Genomic DNA, 16,525 nt, shown 5'->3' with positions numbered 1-16,525 from the left:
CAAAGTAAGTTGGTAAAACAAATTATTTCAAATAGACAAGCTATATTAGATCCCAACAATGTAAACCAAAATTTCACGGCCCTCAGCAAAGTAATCAGAGTTTCATTTCACCTAGACCAAATACGAAACCACCTAGACACCGTATTCGAAACCATTCAATTAGCTCGCGTAAATGTGATTTCGAGGAACTTCCTAGAACCGGAGGAATTAAAAGTCATAGTGCATCAGTTAGAAAAACAGAACATTACATTGCTTAATTCAGAACAGGCTTATGAATTTATAAGTATAAAAATAGTCTTTAAGAACAGCAAATTATATTTTGTTATCTCAGTGCCATTTGTTAAAACGGAAATATTTAACGAGTTGCTGCTGGAACCATTACCAATCAACGGAACATCTCTAAAACTACCATCAAGGACAGCAATAGTAGGAAGCCAATCAACTTATCTTCTCAACGGGCGATGCCAACCTGTGGGACAAAATACCATGTGCGATCAGAACAATCTGATAGACGTCTCCAACGACGCATGTTATTCCAAAATCCTACGAGGATTTTCCGGAAAGTGCAGCTTCGTGGATCACGATGCCAATTCAGGCGTCAAGCGGCTAACTGATTTCCATATCGTGCTGAAGGACGTTCAAAAAGTATTCATACAAACGGATTGCAAACTGACAAACAGAACACTATCAGGTAGTTTTCTAATATACTTCTCAAACTGTGCAGTAATCATCAATGGCACAAAGTTTGACAATCGAGAAAGACACAACAAACAAACACCACTGGCAATATCGCTAGATGGTCTACAAATAGAAAAAGGCGCTCTCGAGGAGAATATAACTATAGAAAAACTAAAAGAATTAAACATCCGCAACCGTGAACGAATGGATTCAATAGAAGAATCATTTGCAATCCATATCTCAACAAATATCGGAATATTTTCGATAATTATAATTTCTGGAATAGTAATAGCCATAACGAAAATCAACAAACGCACTAGTAACGTATTTAAAATTGGCCAGCATCCATTCCCAGAACCCCGCAGAACATTACCAGAGAAGAAGGAAAATTCAGAGAAACCAACATCCGCTAAAATCGAACCGGGACGGTTCGAACTTCATGAGGGAGCAGTTACCGTCAATTCCAAACGGCAACACCAGCCATGCACCAGCTCGAACAACCTAAACAGCGGCATCATCACTTTTGGCCAAACGTCCCATCTTCACTGAAATAACATATTCAACGTAGACACCACAACACGAATCAGCATAACAGGCAACGGTACGCAACTCGAGAATGTAGGTATCAAATTCCCTTCGGCTCATTGAGTAGGCATAAATCATAAGTCATGTAAACTGGAAGCGATAATAAAGTTAGTCTTAATCTTACAGTGAACAAGTGTAGTTCTTTTTTAAAAACGCTCTCCTTTAATTTAAAAACGTAAGTTATATACAACCATTCCATGCCAAACCGATATAGTGGTTCTTCGATTTCCATGAAAAGTGGTAGTTTTGTTCTTTATCGCAAAACATTAGACCCGTATTTTTTATATTTTTTTATTAGGGTACCCATTTCCATTTTTGGGTGTTCCAAAATCATGTTTTTCAAATTATCCCCAAAAAATTCCTTTTTTTCAAAAAAATCATATAATCGAACCACCGTAAAATGGAAATGGACATCCTAATGAGAAAATAAAATAATACTGGTCTAATGTTGTGCGAAGAACAAAATTACCACTTTTGACGAAAACCTGAGAACCACTTTATCGGTTTGGCATGGAGTGGCCGTATACAGCAATTCCAAATGAAATCGTTCTAAAATGCATATTTTAAAAACTTGTTTTTTTGATTCCAATGAAAGTGTGTATTCCGTTTGGGTTGGAGGAAATATGAGTTTTTCACAGCAATTGGGAATTTTTTGACGTAACTTTTGAAAAGGGCGTATCGATTTGAGTAAGAGAAATCTTTGAAAATTTATATCTCAAAAACTATGAGTCGTACCGAAATAGTGTCTTAGAAAGAGTTATACAACTTACAGTACAAACCATCCGTACTATAAAGTATAAACAGTATAATATTATGGTTATGATTTTATTATTTTTCTTCATATCCTATAGTTACATTTAGGTGTCTATTTTATCAAATACCTTTCTAAAAATCCTACTCAATTCGAGCGAGGAAAGTGTGACGGGGCAGGGCCGTGAAAGTGTTAAGCAGACACTTGTAAAATATACGACACAGTCATGATGAGACATCTAGACACGTCTTTCTTTCTCTACTATATCACAAAGTGTCCAATATACGACAGGGGGACTAGGGGCATAGTGCTTGTGCATAATATGTATGAAAGTCTGCATTTAAGAGCCTAATGGCTGCTATAAAGCTAAACTTGATACATAGGGCTAGAGTGCCTAAAATCAAGTTATAATGTTCATTGCAAGAGTGCCTGGATGGTTTAAACAGCTAGAGCTAGAGTGCCTAGAATCACGTTATAGTAATATTCAGTGCCAGAGTGTCTGTATTCAAAAACAAAAAGACTAGAGATAGAGTGCCTAGAAATTGATTATGTAAAGTCTAGTGCTAGAGAACCTAGATGTAAATGATCGTAATATTTTGTGCTAGAGCGCCTGAGTATGAAACTAGAGCTAGAGTGCCTTAAAACAATTATGTAGAATCTAGCGCTAGAGTGCATTAATATTCTCTTCTTAATGCCAGAAAACATAAAATAGTGATTTTGGGGCTAGAGTGCTTGAATATAAAAAATCATTTAGAGCTAGAGTGCTTTAAATCTATCTGATTATAATCTCGTTTTGCATATGGATGAGAATCGTCCGTTGCCAATGTTCAGGTGCGAGCAGATACAGACCGCATAACTGGTCAAAGAATGGCAAGATTGAAAAGGGTCTCTACAATGCTATTTTGATTCATACAGTGGTAGACATTCGTTTAGCCGCACCCTATTTTTCCTAAATATTTTTAAGAATAAGTCAATTCTTTGTACAAATTTGCTCATAAAAGACGATTATTGTTTATTTTCATCGAATTCATTCTAAAAAAAGTATAAATTCACTTTTTGTTTTCTAAGTAATTCAAATATGTGGAATCAGGGTGGACATTCGTTTAGCCGCATCCTAAAATTTCAATAAAAGAAAATTTGTGCGGCAAATTTCGAGTCCAATCGGTAGCTAATATTTAGTATGTTCACCTCCATTTCGGATCACTTTGAAAACTCGATTTGGCATCGAGTCAGACAGCTTTTAAAGTGTTGCCATATTGATTATAGCCCAACATTCCAGAATTACTGCCTTGAGACTGGAAATGTTGTCAAATTGTCATCCGTTTGCATAGGCCATCTCGACCAAGATTCTCCATAGGATCTCTATGGGATTGCAATCGACTGACAGCAGGTAATTCAAGAAGCGGAATGTCCTTCTCGGCAAACCATGCCTTCGATTGCTTGGAAACGTGGATCTATGCATAATCCTGCTAAAAAAACGGACATGCTCGGGAGCGTTATTCTCAATATGGCCAATCAAATTTTTCGCCGGAAAATACAACATTTCTCCATTCTAGTTTCCATTCCATGTATTGCCGGGCGAAAATGAGATGGTTCTGCTTATGGGTGGCGGTCAGTTTCGGCTTCCCTTGAGGTTTCTTCCACATGATGTTTGGTGACTCGTTCAAGATGCGCGCAATATGCCTCTTCGTTACTGGAACAACCGATTCTGCCTTAATGTATGAGCAGGACATCGTTTCATGGTTGCTTCGTGTCTTATTCGACCTTAAACACGCAAAGTAGCTTTGGCGTTCCCATTTGTTGGTCGTTATATCCCATATTTCTGGCACTATTTAAAAAAAATCCGTACCACTTTCTCAGATAGACCAGTTTTTGTTACGATCGAGCGATTAGAAAACTTTTGTTCACTGAATATCTTGATTATTTTCCGTCCCTCTTCCGTCAATAGAATTCTCTTAAATTATACGTAAATCACTAATCTGACCAACTTCTTACGCTGCACATCTAATATTTATTATGTAAATTGAACATTCCCAGGTATTTTTTCAAAAAACACAGATAAAGGCTTGGTGATTATGCGAAAACTCGTTTTTTTATGCCCTGTGGCTAAACATATGTCTCGGGAAAAAACGACGTTTGAATGTTTATATCCACCGATGCCGCCTTGTGTGTGTGTGATTGTGACGCATGTCCTTTCAATAAAAGTGACTTGAATATACTACCACTACTACCACTACAGCAAATAAGTATCAATCTGGTCCTCAATGTTATGGGGTCTATCTGTATTTAAATAATGGGTAATTATAGCTTGAAAGTTGTGCCATTGGGCTGCATCTGAGTACTGGAAGGATGATTGGAAAATGGTCACTCGAGCATAGGTCATCAAGGACTTTCCAGTCGAATCAGAAAAAAGTGGGGACAAGGTTAACTTAATAGCAGAAAAAGAATTACTAGCTTGGCTGTCGTGGGTAGTTGTGCCATCATTCAAGTTGAGATTGTTTAGTAGATCCTCCAACATGCGTCCTTATGAGTTTTCCCCATTGTATCCCCACCATCTTCTGTGAGCATTGCTATCCGATCATATAAGGAATGGTGAGGGAAGTTGATTTGAAAGTTGTTCAATGTCTTGTTTAGAGAATTGTTGGTTTGTTGGCAAGTAAAGATTGCATAACGTAAACTCTACCAGGAAAAAGACTGTTACAGCTACAGCTTGTAGATTAGTATCTAATTCTATTTCTTTTGCATGAAAACTCTCCTTAACACATTCGTCGCCCCGTCACCCAGATATGGGTGACTCTTTCCTCGATCAAATTGAATAGGATTTTTGAGAGGAATTCGATAGAATAGGCACCTAAATGTAACTATAGGATATGTAGAAAGATAATAAAATTATGACCATATCAATATAATGTTTATACTATACTTTTTATTAATTTATAGTGCGGATAGTTTGTACTGCAGCTTTTTGCGAAACCCATATAATATGACTTTGGCATGCGTTATTGTTGTCAATTCACCTTCAAATTGAATAAAATATTGCTAGATCATGTAAAAGTTGTCTACAAACTAAGTTTGATCTTCATTTAATAATTTATCCGCAAATTGGGCTCCGCAAGAAATTCAGGAAAGTCGCTTTGGGCGACGAACGTGTTAACGCGAATAGTTACTCCGCCAGAGGCGCGAAAGTGGAATTTATCATTTTTGTAGAAGATTCTAAAGCTATTCAAAATAGGATTCCTACGGTGGACGAAATGAGATTCCTGAATAAAGATCGAGTATGGATTTAATTCATTTATGGGTTTTAACACGTTGAGCCCAGCGTTTGTCCCTAAGGGCCGACGTTGAGCTTTTTGGTAGAAAAGTGCTGACTGACTGGGACTGACAGTTATAAAATAATAAAATAAAAATATATACGGTTTTTTCGGATATTTTACAAAATGTGACTACTTTCTAGTCGAATTGCTGACTATTGTCTATTTATACAATATGTATCTATGGGAACTGGGACCGACACTGATATTGTGCAAATGGTCTTGATGCGCGCTGAATCGAAAGTGCAGCAAGATAATATCGGGGCTTAACGTGTTAATATTGGGTTGGTGAATAAGTTTAAGGCGTTTGCGTAAGTTTAAGGCGATTTGTTTGCTGTTTGTCAAAGGGTAAGTATTCATTCGATAGAGCTCTTTCTACTCTACAAAACTATGTTAATTGTATTTTTGAGTTATTTAATTTTTTAATATAGGTTTGAGGCTTAGAGAAGGAATACCCAGGAAGCAAAAATCAACATTATAATATAACTGATCAACTTATTGATGAAATTGTTCTTTTTTTTTTGTTTATATAAAAGCTACTCTACGAAGTTATTCACCAACCAAACAGTTCAATGGTCAACTCCGAAATATTTTGACAGTAGATTGTTTCTAATTTGTCAATCTTTCCCGTGGATGGAAAAGTATAATTCAGATGAATGAAAGTACGCATTATAGTGGAGCTTACGGTTGGTAGCTGGAAGCTTGGTTATAAGGTCTTGAGAACAATTGGAAAGTACACTCGAATGGAGATATTTCCAGGAAATTCAATCAAACAGTAGCACCGTCCGGAGGATTCGTTTTCGAGAAGGCTATGGCAAATTAACAATCAAACCGGACGCAAAAGAGTAATTTCAAATGAAATTGACAAATGACAAAACATGAGTATTTTTGATTCGAATGAAAGTGTGTATTCCGTTTGGGTTAGAGGAAATATGAGTTTTCCACAGCAATTGGGAATTTTTTGACTGAAGCGTAACTTTTGAAAAGGGCGTATCGATTTGAGTAAGAGAAATCTTTGTTAATTTATATCTCAAAAACTATGAGTCGTACAGAAATAGTGTCTTGGAAAGAGTTATAGAGTATTGATGGTTGAATATGAAAAAAATGTACACTGAGAAAAAAAAATTAGTACTCTTTTTTTTATTTACAAAATAAAAATTTAATTTGCAATATCCAAAATATTTTTTTATTTTTTTTTATTTTTTCATACAAAATAGAATTCACGCAGAAAATTTGAAAAATGGGCCCAAGATGGTAAAACTATTTTTGACGAACTTTGTGGAACATCGAATTTTTCGGAATTTTCGACACTTCGAATTTTTGTATGTGAACAATCATTTTTAGCCACAAATTATGAATCCTAATGTGATTTAAAACAAAAAAGGTTATTATCATTCTCCTTCTAAATGTAGCCATTCTCGAAATATTTAAAAAAATATTTCTAATTTATTGTCTTTTTATAGTAAATAATCCCTTTTAATATGTTTGTCGTGTTATACCGTCATGTTCATGAAATTTTATGAATTTTATTATTATTTCCAAAAACTTTTCCAAATGCATCATCATGGTTTATTTTTTGACTGAAGCGTAACTTTTGAAAAGGGCGTATCGATATGAGTAAGAGAAATCTTTGATAATTTATATTTAAAAAAATATGAGTCGTACCGAAATAGTGTGTTAGAAAGAGTTATAGAGTATTGTTGGCTTAATTTGAAAAAAATATACAATGAGAAGAAAAATTAGTACTCTTTTTTTTATTTACAAAATAAAATTTTAATTTGCGATATCAAAAAATATGTATTTTTTTATATATTTTTTCAATTTTTTCATATAAAATAGAAGTCATGTAGAAAATTTAAAAAATGGGCCCAATTATAAGCGAATTCATAAAATCTCATGAACATGATGGTATAACACGACAAACATATTTAAAGGGCCTATTTATTATTAAAAAGACAATAAATTACAAATATTTTTTTAAATATCTCGAGAATGGCTACATTTAGAAGGAGATTGATAATAACCTTTTTTGTTTTAAATCACATCAGGATTCATAATTTGTGGCTAAAAATGATTGTTAACATACAACATTTTTTCATATTCAACCATCAATACTCTATAACTCTTTCTAAGACACTATTTCTGTACGACTCATAGTTTTTGAGATATAAATTATCAAAGATTTGTCTTACTAAAATAGATACGCCCTTTCCAAAAGTTACGCTTGAGTCAAAAAATTCCCAATTGCTGTGAAAAACTCATATTTCCTCAAACCCAAACGGAATACACACTTCCATTGGAATCAAAAATACAAGTTTTTAAAATCTGCATTTTTAGGACGATTTCATTTGGAATTGCTGAAAAGCCAAACATAGTGACCAAAATACGTACGCGTTGTACAGCAAGGTTCAATCAATCGAGAAACTTAGAGCAATTATTAAACGGATGCTGAAAAAGGTAACGTGACAAAGGATGCAGTAGAAATGTAAAGATGGTGGAGTGAATTTGCCGGTTAGGTCGACCAATGGAGTGTCGAAAATCTAATTCGAAGAAAAAAGCGACATGCTGTAACTTCGTAAAAAAGTGGATATCGATGGAATGCGCATCATTTTAAAGCTACAACTTTCAAGTATTAGAAATTTCAAGTTACATATTTTTATCTTGATGTGTGTAGGTGTAGTGGGCAACAAGATTTGGATGAAATCAAAAATCGTTTTTAAGCCAAACTAAAAGGTCTGATTAAAGCAAAAAAGCGTGGATATTGGCGGAAATTCGTCAATGGTTTGTCAAGGGAGACAGCTATGAGCACTCTTTGGAATACGGCTAGGAGAATGCGTGGCTGGAACCATACAAATTAAAGTGAGGAATACTCTGACCGTTGGATTTTCAAATTTGCAAGAAAGGTTTGTCCCGATTCCGTTCCTGCACAAAACGTCGTACGCGACATTCCGCTCCAATGCGATTATGAGAATTTTTCGATGGTAGAATTCTCAATTGCCCTCCTCTCATGTAACAATTCAGCTCCTGGGTCGGACAAGATTAAATTCAACTTGTTGAAGAATCTTCCCGACTTGGCGAAACAGCGTTTGCTGAACTTGTTCAACAAGTTTCTGGAGCTGAATATTGTCCCGCATGACTGGAGACAAGTGAGAGTGATAGCCATACGAAAACCCAACAAACCGGCTTGCGATCACAACTCGTATAGGCCGATTGCAATGTTATCCTGTATTCGCAAATTGTTAGAGAAAATGATTCTACTTCGTTTGGACAAGTGGGTTGAAGCGAACAATTTGCTGTCAAATACGCAGTTTGGCTTCCGCCGAGGTAAAGGGACGAACGATTGTCTCGCGCTGCTATCTTCTGAAATCCAAATCGCATTTGCTCGTAAAGAACAAATGGCTTCCGTTTTTCTCGATATCAAAGGGGCATTTGATTCAGTTTCCATGGAAATTCTCTCAGAGAAACTTCATAATCGTGGACTTTCGCCAATTCTGAATAATTTCCTGTACAATTTACTCTCAGAAAAGCACATGTTTTTCAATCATGGCAGCTTGAAATCTTCTCGTTACAGTTTTATGGGCCTACCACTAGGCTCCTGCCTAAGCCCCCTCTTGTATAGTTTTTACGTCAATGATATGGATGATTGTCTAACTAGAAACTGCACGCTGAGACAACTTGCAGACGATGGAGTTATTTCCATCACCGGTACTAATCCCGCCGTTCTGCAAAAATCCTTGCAAGATACCCTGAACAACCTGTTCACGTGGGCTCTCAAGCTGGGTATCGAATTCTCTACGGAGAAAACCGAAATGGTCGTTTTTTTCTAGGAAGCACGAACCCGCCCACCTATCCGGCAAAACGATCAAGCACTCGATGTTTTTCAAATACCTTGGAGTATATTTTGACTCTAAATGTACCTGGGGAATACACATTGCGTATTTGAAACAGAAATGCCAGCAAAGAATCAATTTTCTCCAAACAATAACCGGAACATGGTGGGGTGCCCATCCAGGAGACCTCATTCAAATGTACAAAACAACGATATTATCAGTGTTAGAATATGGCAGTTTTTGCTTCCGATCAGCTGCCAGGATTCATATTCTCAAGCTGGAGAGAATACAATATCGTTGCTTGCGTATAGCAATGGGGTGTTTGCATTCGACACATACGATGAGTCTCGAAGTCTTGGCAGGAGTACCCCCGCTTACTCTTCGATTCACAGAATTATCCTACAGATTTCTCATCCGTTGCAAGATCATGAATCCATTGGTGATTGATAACTTCGAAAATCTACTCCAACTGACTCCTCAGTCAAGTTTTATGTCTTTGTACCATGATTTCCTTACCCATGAAGTGCACCCTTCACCGGGCATCTCCAACCAAGTTTGCTTCCCATACTTTTGCAATTCCTCTGTCAATTTTGATCTGTCCATGCGACAAAAAATCCATGGAATCCCAGATCATCTACGCTCCGATTCTATTCCGCCGATATTTTCGGCAGAATATGGGAAAGTTAGATCTGATAAAATGTTCTTTACTGACGGTTCATTCATAAACGGGTCCACTGGCTTCGGCATCTTCAATGAAAATTCCAGTGCCTCTTTCAAACTCAAAGATCCTTGTTCCGTGTATGTCGCTGAACTGGATGCGATATACTACGCACTAGGGATCATTGAAACACTGCCCATCGACCATTATTTTATTTTTTCAGACAGTCTCAGCTCAATAGAGGCAATTCGTTCAATGAAAGTTGATAAACGCTCATCTTATTTCCTAACAAGAATAAGACATCTATTGAGTGTTTTGGTCGAAAAATTATTCAAGATTACCTTAGCATGGGTTCCCTCTCATTGCTCGATTCCGGGGAATGAGAAAGCGGACTCGCTAGCTAAGGTGGGCGCTTCAGAAGGCACACTTTTTGCAAGGCAAATTGCCTATAATGATTTTTTTCACATTCCTCGTCAGGACACACTCGTTAGTTGGCAGCGCATGTGGAGTGAAGATGAGTTCGGTCGCTGGTTACACACGATTATTCCTAAGGTAAGGTTTCGACGAAAGCTTGGTTTAAGGGATTGAATGTCGGTCGTGATTTCATTCGCGTGATATCTCGGCTTATGTCCAATCACTACAAACTAAACGCGCATCTCTATCGTATTGGGCTCGCAGCAAACAATCTTTGTGATTGTGGCGATGGCTACCACGACATCGAGCATATTGTCTGGTCGTGTATCCGGTTCCATGCTGCTCGTTCTCAGCTCTCTAGAGCACTGAGAGCAAAAGGCAGACAATCGGATATCCCCGTCCGGGATATCTTAGGTAGCCGTGATCCTGATCTTCTGCTTCATCTATACCTGTTCCTCAGAAACGCCGATGTCAACGTTTAATGATGTTTCCTTCGTTGTGTCCCTGTTTCATATCCCTCCTATCCGATCTATAAACTTTTACTTAGTCGCGGCAATACATACACATACTCTTTACAGATACACGGGCCAAAGGTTGTGCAGTCCACTGATCATTCAACGAGAGCCAAAGGTTGTACCGCTCATGACAACTCTACACGAGCTGATGTTTGCGCCGGCTAGTGACCATTCTATCCTGGATTCCTCGAGTCGAGAAGACGCACCACGCTAGATATGGGGTACAGACTAGGGGGCGTTGCTGATTAATGGTCAGCTGCATCCCAAAAGGAAGTATCCCGTGTCGGGCACAGGTACAGAGCATTGGAGACAGCAACATCACAATTACGAAAACACTTGTAATACTAACCTCGAGCCAACCGCGAGTAATCGGTTACATATTACTAACATAGTTATAAGGCAAACATTGTCGAAATATTGAACTCCCGGCCCCGTCAGGTTGACGCCATATGAGCCTTAATAAAAATATATATTTTGGATAAAAAAAAAAATCGTTTTTTCTTTGTTTTTCCAATAATATTCTGGACTAACACAATTTTTGGCTAACCAACTCAATGACAAATCCAATTAACTTCATCAACCAGCTTTTATTTGACTCCGAGAACGTTCCTGTAGGACCTTCTCACACAAAGATATTTCAGTTTGAATGAAAAAATATCCCTTCGTCTTTGATGATGAGTAATTCAATAAACAACCATCGGACCGCCATCTAAAGGCAGTTTTGAAAACTCCAATAAATTCTGCACAAGGATACTTTTTTACTTTGACGAAAAAAAATTATTAAATTTTTTGCATCGATTTAAAAAAAAACTGTCAAAAACAGAATTTTTATAGTGCTTTACAAAATCTAATGTAATTCTGCAAATATCGCAATAAGTTCTAATGTTTGCGAGCAAATTTTAAGCCTAGTGTATTCCCTAAACATCTGTGAACGTTTCATATTGCCGTTTTTTCTAGCAGATTTTTCAAATTTTGGAGTAAATTAGAGGAGCATTCAGTCGCAAATCGTACCAGAAGTATAAAAACATACGCGACTCTCAGAATGAACGACTCGTAACTTTCGTTTTCATGCGTTTGTAGGTACAAATACGCACTCTTCTCCCATATTTTTCATTGAAACTGAAATATCTCTGTGTGCGAAGGTCCTACGAACGTCCTTGGAATCAAATAAAAGCTGGTTGATAAAGTTAATTGGATTTGCTATTGAGTTGGTTAGCAAAAAAATTGTGTTAGTCTAGAATATTATTGAAAAAACAAAGAAAAATCGATTTTTGATTTCATCCCAATCTTGTTGCCCACTACACCTACACACACCAAGATAAAAATATGTACGTAAAATATTCTAATACCTGAAAGTTGTAGCTTCAAAATGATGCACATCCCATCGAAATGCGTTAATTTCTCACGAAGTTACAGCATGTCAAAAATCATTTTAAATTTTCAACTTCGCACCTAGTTCCTCTAATTCTTTTGTCGAATGTATTTTTGAATATTTCGATCAGAATAAATGTTCATTTCAGTTCATGGGTGCTATTGTTCATGTAGTTCGTATGGTCAATTAGAAGGACTCATATACTTTTGAATCCATCAAAAGAATGTTAAAAAACAAATGAAAACACCACGAGGAATGCATATCTTAACCGCATCTTTGCCTAAAATGTTTTACGAACATTATCGAAAAAAAAAATCTCACTTTAATTGATGTATATTTTGAGGAATGGATGTACATTCACAAGAGTTTACATTTTATCTCACATATTCAGGCATTCCTGAATCTTTTCTCAAATAAATAAACCACAATAACATCACTTTGTTGAGTTTGTTATATTCACTTTGTTTGAGTATATTTATTTTTCAGTTACGAGTACTCGCTGTTGATCTGAGTAGTGATACAATGATTCTATGAATGCATATTCATCTCCTGAAAAAATCCTACAAACATTTCCATTCACGAAAACGACAAACGGTACGCAGCTGTAGCAATCAAAACGGCATCGGCATAAAAATAAACAGAAAACTTGCGCCGAGCATAATAACATATCGTCAGGGGCAGGGGCTGGGTGAGTGCAAAACATTAACTATTCTGCCAGATACCAACATAAGAACACTCACTCTCACCTTCCCTCTCTTCTCGTGATGTCCTTTTTGTTGTGTACCCTCTTGGTGCATCCCTATCGCATAGTGGTGTGCGCGAATCTCGTCCGTCCGGTAACTCATTTCGCCCCATTGAGAAAATCAGTGGCCAAGACAAACAAAAAAAAAAGAATCCTGGAGGCAAAAAGAGCAAGGCTTTGAAAATCATATACACACCTTAAATCATGGGAGCGCAATTCATAAGCTTCGTTCGAACCGAGGAAAAACTTTAATTAGTTTTCCTGTTTCCAATCTGGGTTGAGAATTTCGTGGCGCGGTCTGACGAAATGATATCCTTTGTACGATTCACACAGTGCTGTAGCGTGTGTGATTAGTGAAATCGTGTGGGTGGCGGTGAGGCGTAATCCAACTATCGCAGGGATGGTGTGCAGCTGGGCACAGCAGAATCACCGTACAAAACTTTTCCCTGTTTTACACTTTTCAGGGAGGCGGCTTTCTTCTCGCGCATCAATTATTCAACAAATGCTGTTAGGGATATATTCACGTGAACACATTTTACACACCACAGTCTTCCCTGAATGGGGAAATGTGGCCAGAGTTCACTTTTCACACAACAGAAGTTAATTTTCTAGGGAAACCCGTTTTTCAACAGATTCTTGGCATTCAATTTTCCCACCCACTTTTTGCACTGTACGAATATACGTTATTTTTTTGTTTCTCCGATTCGATGCAATTTATCCGCGATTAGGTTTGAGCTTCCGTGCTGAGGAACACCAGAAGGTTGGTAGAAGCAGGTTGGAAAATTTTCTATAGCTAGGAGATGAAAAACTGAAACTAGGAGACAATTTTTCACCAGCAGGATCGAGAAGAAAAACCCGACATTACCGAACGCGAGAGTACACACTTCTGGACTGTGGAAGGTATCCCACCGGGTTGTCGCTGTATCCTTGCACAGAACGGAGCACAATTCTGAGCAGCAAGGGAAGTAACTCACCACCAACACCACCACAAACGACACTCGGAATTCGTCCTTGCCTTGAACCACTACAACCAGACGGGGCGCGTTTTGATTTGTGTGAGTGCCGTCAGTTGGTTTGTAAACTGACTGGCAGGCTGAGAGGCGCGATTGTTACGCTGCTGGTTGTGGCCCGATAAGAGATTGATAAGAGCAGAGCAGAGACCCGCTGGTGAGACATGAGCACGTACACACATGTCTCGTAGTACTACGAACAAACGGTGCCGTACTTTGCATTGGCTCTGTGGTTAGCGCTTCCGGTAGGCGGCTCGAAGTGCACCCAAAGGGGATGGGTACAAATAGGCATACCCAAATGAGAGTGCGAATGCGGCAAATGTGTGGTTGGATGGTTTTTCTTTCAAGTCCAACCACCTCTCGGAGGGAGAAACAGAAGAAGTGAGGTGCGTTGTTCATTCAAGATCAGACAGCAGTGAGCCCCGAGGGGGGTTGACGTCTTGATGTATAGCCTCTATCGCTCGTTGAAGGGGGAATATTGAGGAATTGTTCGTCGGTCGGTCGTTTTTCTTTTCACTTCATGTTTCTCTATTGTAAAAGAGTGAAATGATTACGAAGGACCCTATCAATCTGAAATATTTTTACCATTATGAAAAATTCTTTCAATAAGCTATTGTTTTCATCAATGTGAGCCGACATAACAATACCAAATATTGCAACTACGACTGAAGTAGCTATTACTTGATTATTATTGACAGCAAAATGTTTAATTTCAAAACGCAACATAAAACAATTGATCAAAACAAGAGAAGATGAGGTTGAATTAATCAATCCATTTATTGTAATGTTCCAGTGGTGAGTTTCGGATTACAGAGATTACTTTAACAGTATTACTCTAACAGTAAAACTTGAAATTATCAATTCGTTTGATTTTCTCACCTCTACGAACACTGCTGCTTCCTGTGGCCATATGTTTACACCATAAAAATACCAAAAAAAAAATTTTTTTTTCACCTCTAACACCAATCATGGTAACTACTAACAGAAATAATTTCCAACCATTGTCATCAATCGTATCATTGATCTTGTTTCCTGAATGCTGTTCAGATGTGGAGCAATATCATTAAATGTCTGGTTGGTAAGAAGAAAGCAAGATTCTTGAGTTTTCATTAAACATTGTCGGTCAAATCGGAAGCATTTGAATGGGTGCACTACTTTTGGTATTATATGAATTACTGTCTCAGCAGGGCATCCGCAGTTCAAGTTATTCCATAATCAGACGGAATTACGTCGATAGTTTGCCAGCATTTTCTTCATCTTTAAGAGATGGCCTTGGAATTCATAATAGGCTAATGTATGCTCATTTAGCTTAAGTTATCTGGTTTTTCTTCTTTGTTTTTATTTCACATTCTATCAGTTTGAAATACTAACTTAATATAAATATTCTGAACACAAGAACTATAGAACAATTCCAGTATGTATAATTGGATATCTATGAATTTCTATGGTTATGGAATGTTCATGTCATTACAGTGAATAGATTGTTTTACACTTAAATAAAGTTCCCGTTGAGGTTTTCGGAAATAGAAATGTGAGATGGGTGAGATATCTAGTGGACTCCCCACTTGTCTAACAGGAGTCCATCAGCTAACTAGTTACCGCAAATAATCATACTACCCGTCAATCGGAAGTACCACATCAGCATAGTTTGAGTCCAGAGAAAAAATCGACCATCCACCACTCATAGGACGACACAGCATATCACAATGTCAGCGATTCGGGTACATCATATCGTAGCATATCAACATAAAATCAGGTTATATCTATCATATTTAAAAAATAAAAATCTCGTGTTACGGTGTTTGTGGTCAAGCTCCTCCGAAAGGATTCGACAGATTTTGATGAGGTTATACACCAAAAAAAACTTGGTAGGCATGGGAATAGGTTGTAAACTGTATAAACTGTATATGAGACCGCTAGGGTACCGATTAGAATATTCCTTTCAGCAGTACTACGCTGTTAAATTCGACCGTTGTAGTGATAACATCATCAGAACATGGGTTACGATTAAGGTTAAGTATTGGGAAACAAACCTACATTAACAAACATAATTACACGCGATGGGGTTTCAGAAAAATGTAAACAACGGCTTGCTGATGAGACAAATGACTTCTTTGCTTCAGTTGGCAAATCGTTGGCAGAGAAAATACCCTACACTGCAATACAGCCCATTCGCGATCAAACTGCTATTATATTGGAATTATCTACAGTGACTACTGCTGAAGTACAACGAATAATTGATGGACTCCCATCATCTGCCTCAAAAGGGTATGATAATGTTCAGACAAAAATATATAAGTTCTGTAAAGACGAAATTACCTCAGCAGTAACAGATATCATAAATTCATCTATAATGCAGTGTTGTGTCCCATCAGATCTGAAGGTATCTAAAGTTGTTGCCATTCCAAAAACCTCACGGACTGAAAATTTTTCGGATTTCTGCCCAATAAATGTACCTTCTGTCACTGATAAGATTATGCAGAAGGCCATAAATAAACAATTAGTGGATCATCTCGAATACCATAAGCTGATTTCATCGAAGCAATACGGATTTCGACCTAAATCGAGTACACAAACGGTTTTATTCGGCGTTGTATCCAAAATACAGAGACACTGTGATGAAAAACAAAAAGTTGCTGCAATTTTCCTCGATTTGAGT

At 37.5% G+C, this 16,525-nt stretch overlaps 1 protein-coding gene across 11 annotated transcripts in view; it reads right to left on the bottom strand.

The window, feature by feature from the left end:
• Positions 1-16,525, bottom strand: part of LOC129774904 (breast cancer anti-estrogen resistance protein 3 homolog) — a 141,886-nt gene that overhangs the window by 76,252 nt on the left and 49,109 nt on the right. For 3 of the 11 annotated variants that reach the window (XM_055778971.1, XM_055778970.1, XM_055778968.1), the window contains exon 1: positions 12,861-13,044. The exons of 6 other annotated variants lie outside the window; for them this stretch is intronic. The gene's annotated coding sequence lies outside the window, so the exon portion shown is untranslated. 2 more of the 11 variants (XM_055778969.1, XM_055778966.1) reach the window with 1 other exon arrangement.

The sequence above is a fragment of the Toxorhynchites rutilus genome, chromosome 3 (genome assembly GCF_029784135.1).
Source record: "Toxorhynchites rutilus septentrionalis strain SRP chromosome 3, ASM2978413v1, whole genome shotgun sequence".
NCBI classification, from domain to species: Eukaryota; Metazoa; Arthropoda; class Insecta; order Diptera; family Culicidae; genus Toxorhynchites; species Toxorhynchites rutilus.
The sequence above is the reverse complement of the archived record's forward strand: the minus strand, read 5'-3'. Positions and strand labels throughout refer to the sequence as shown.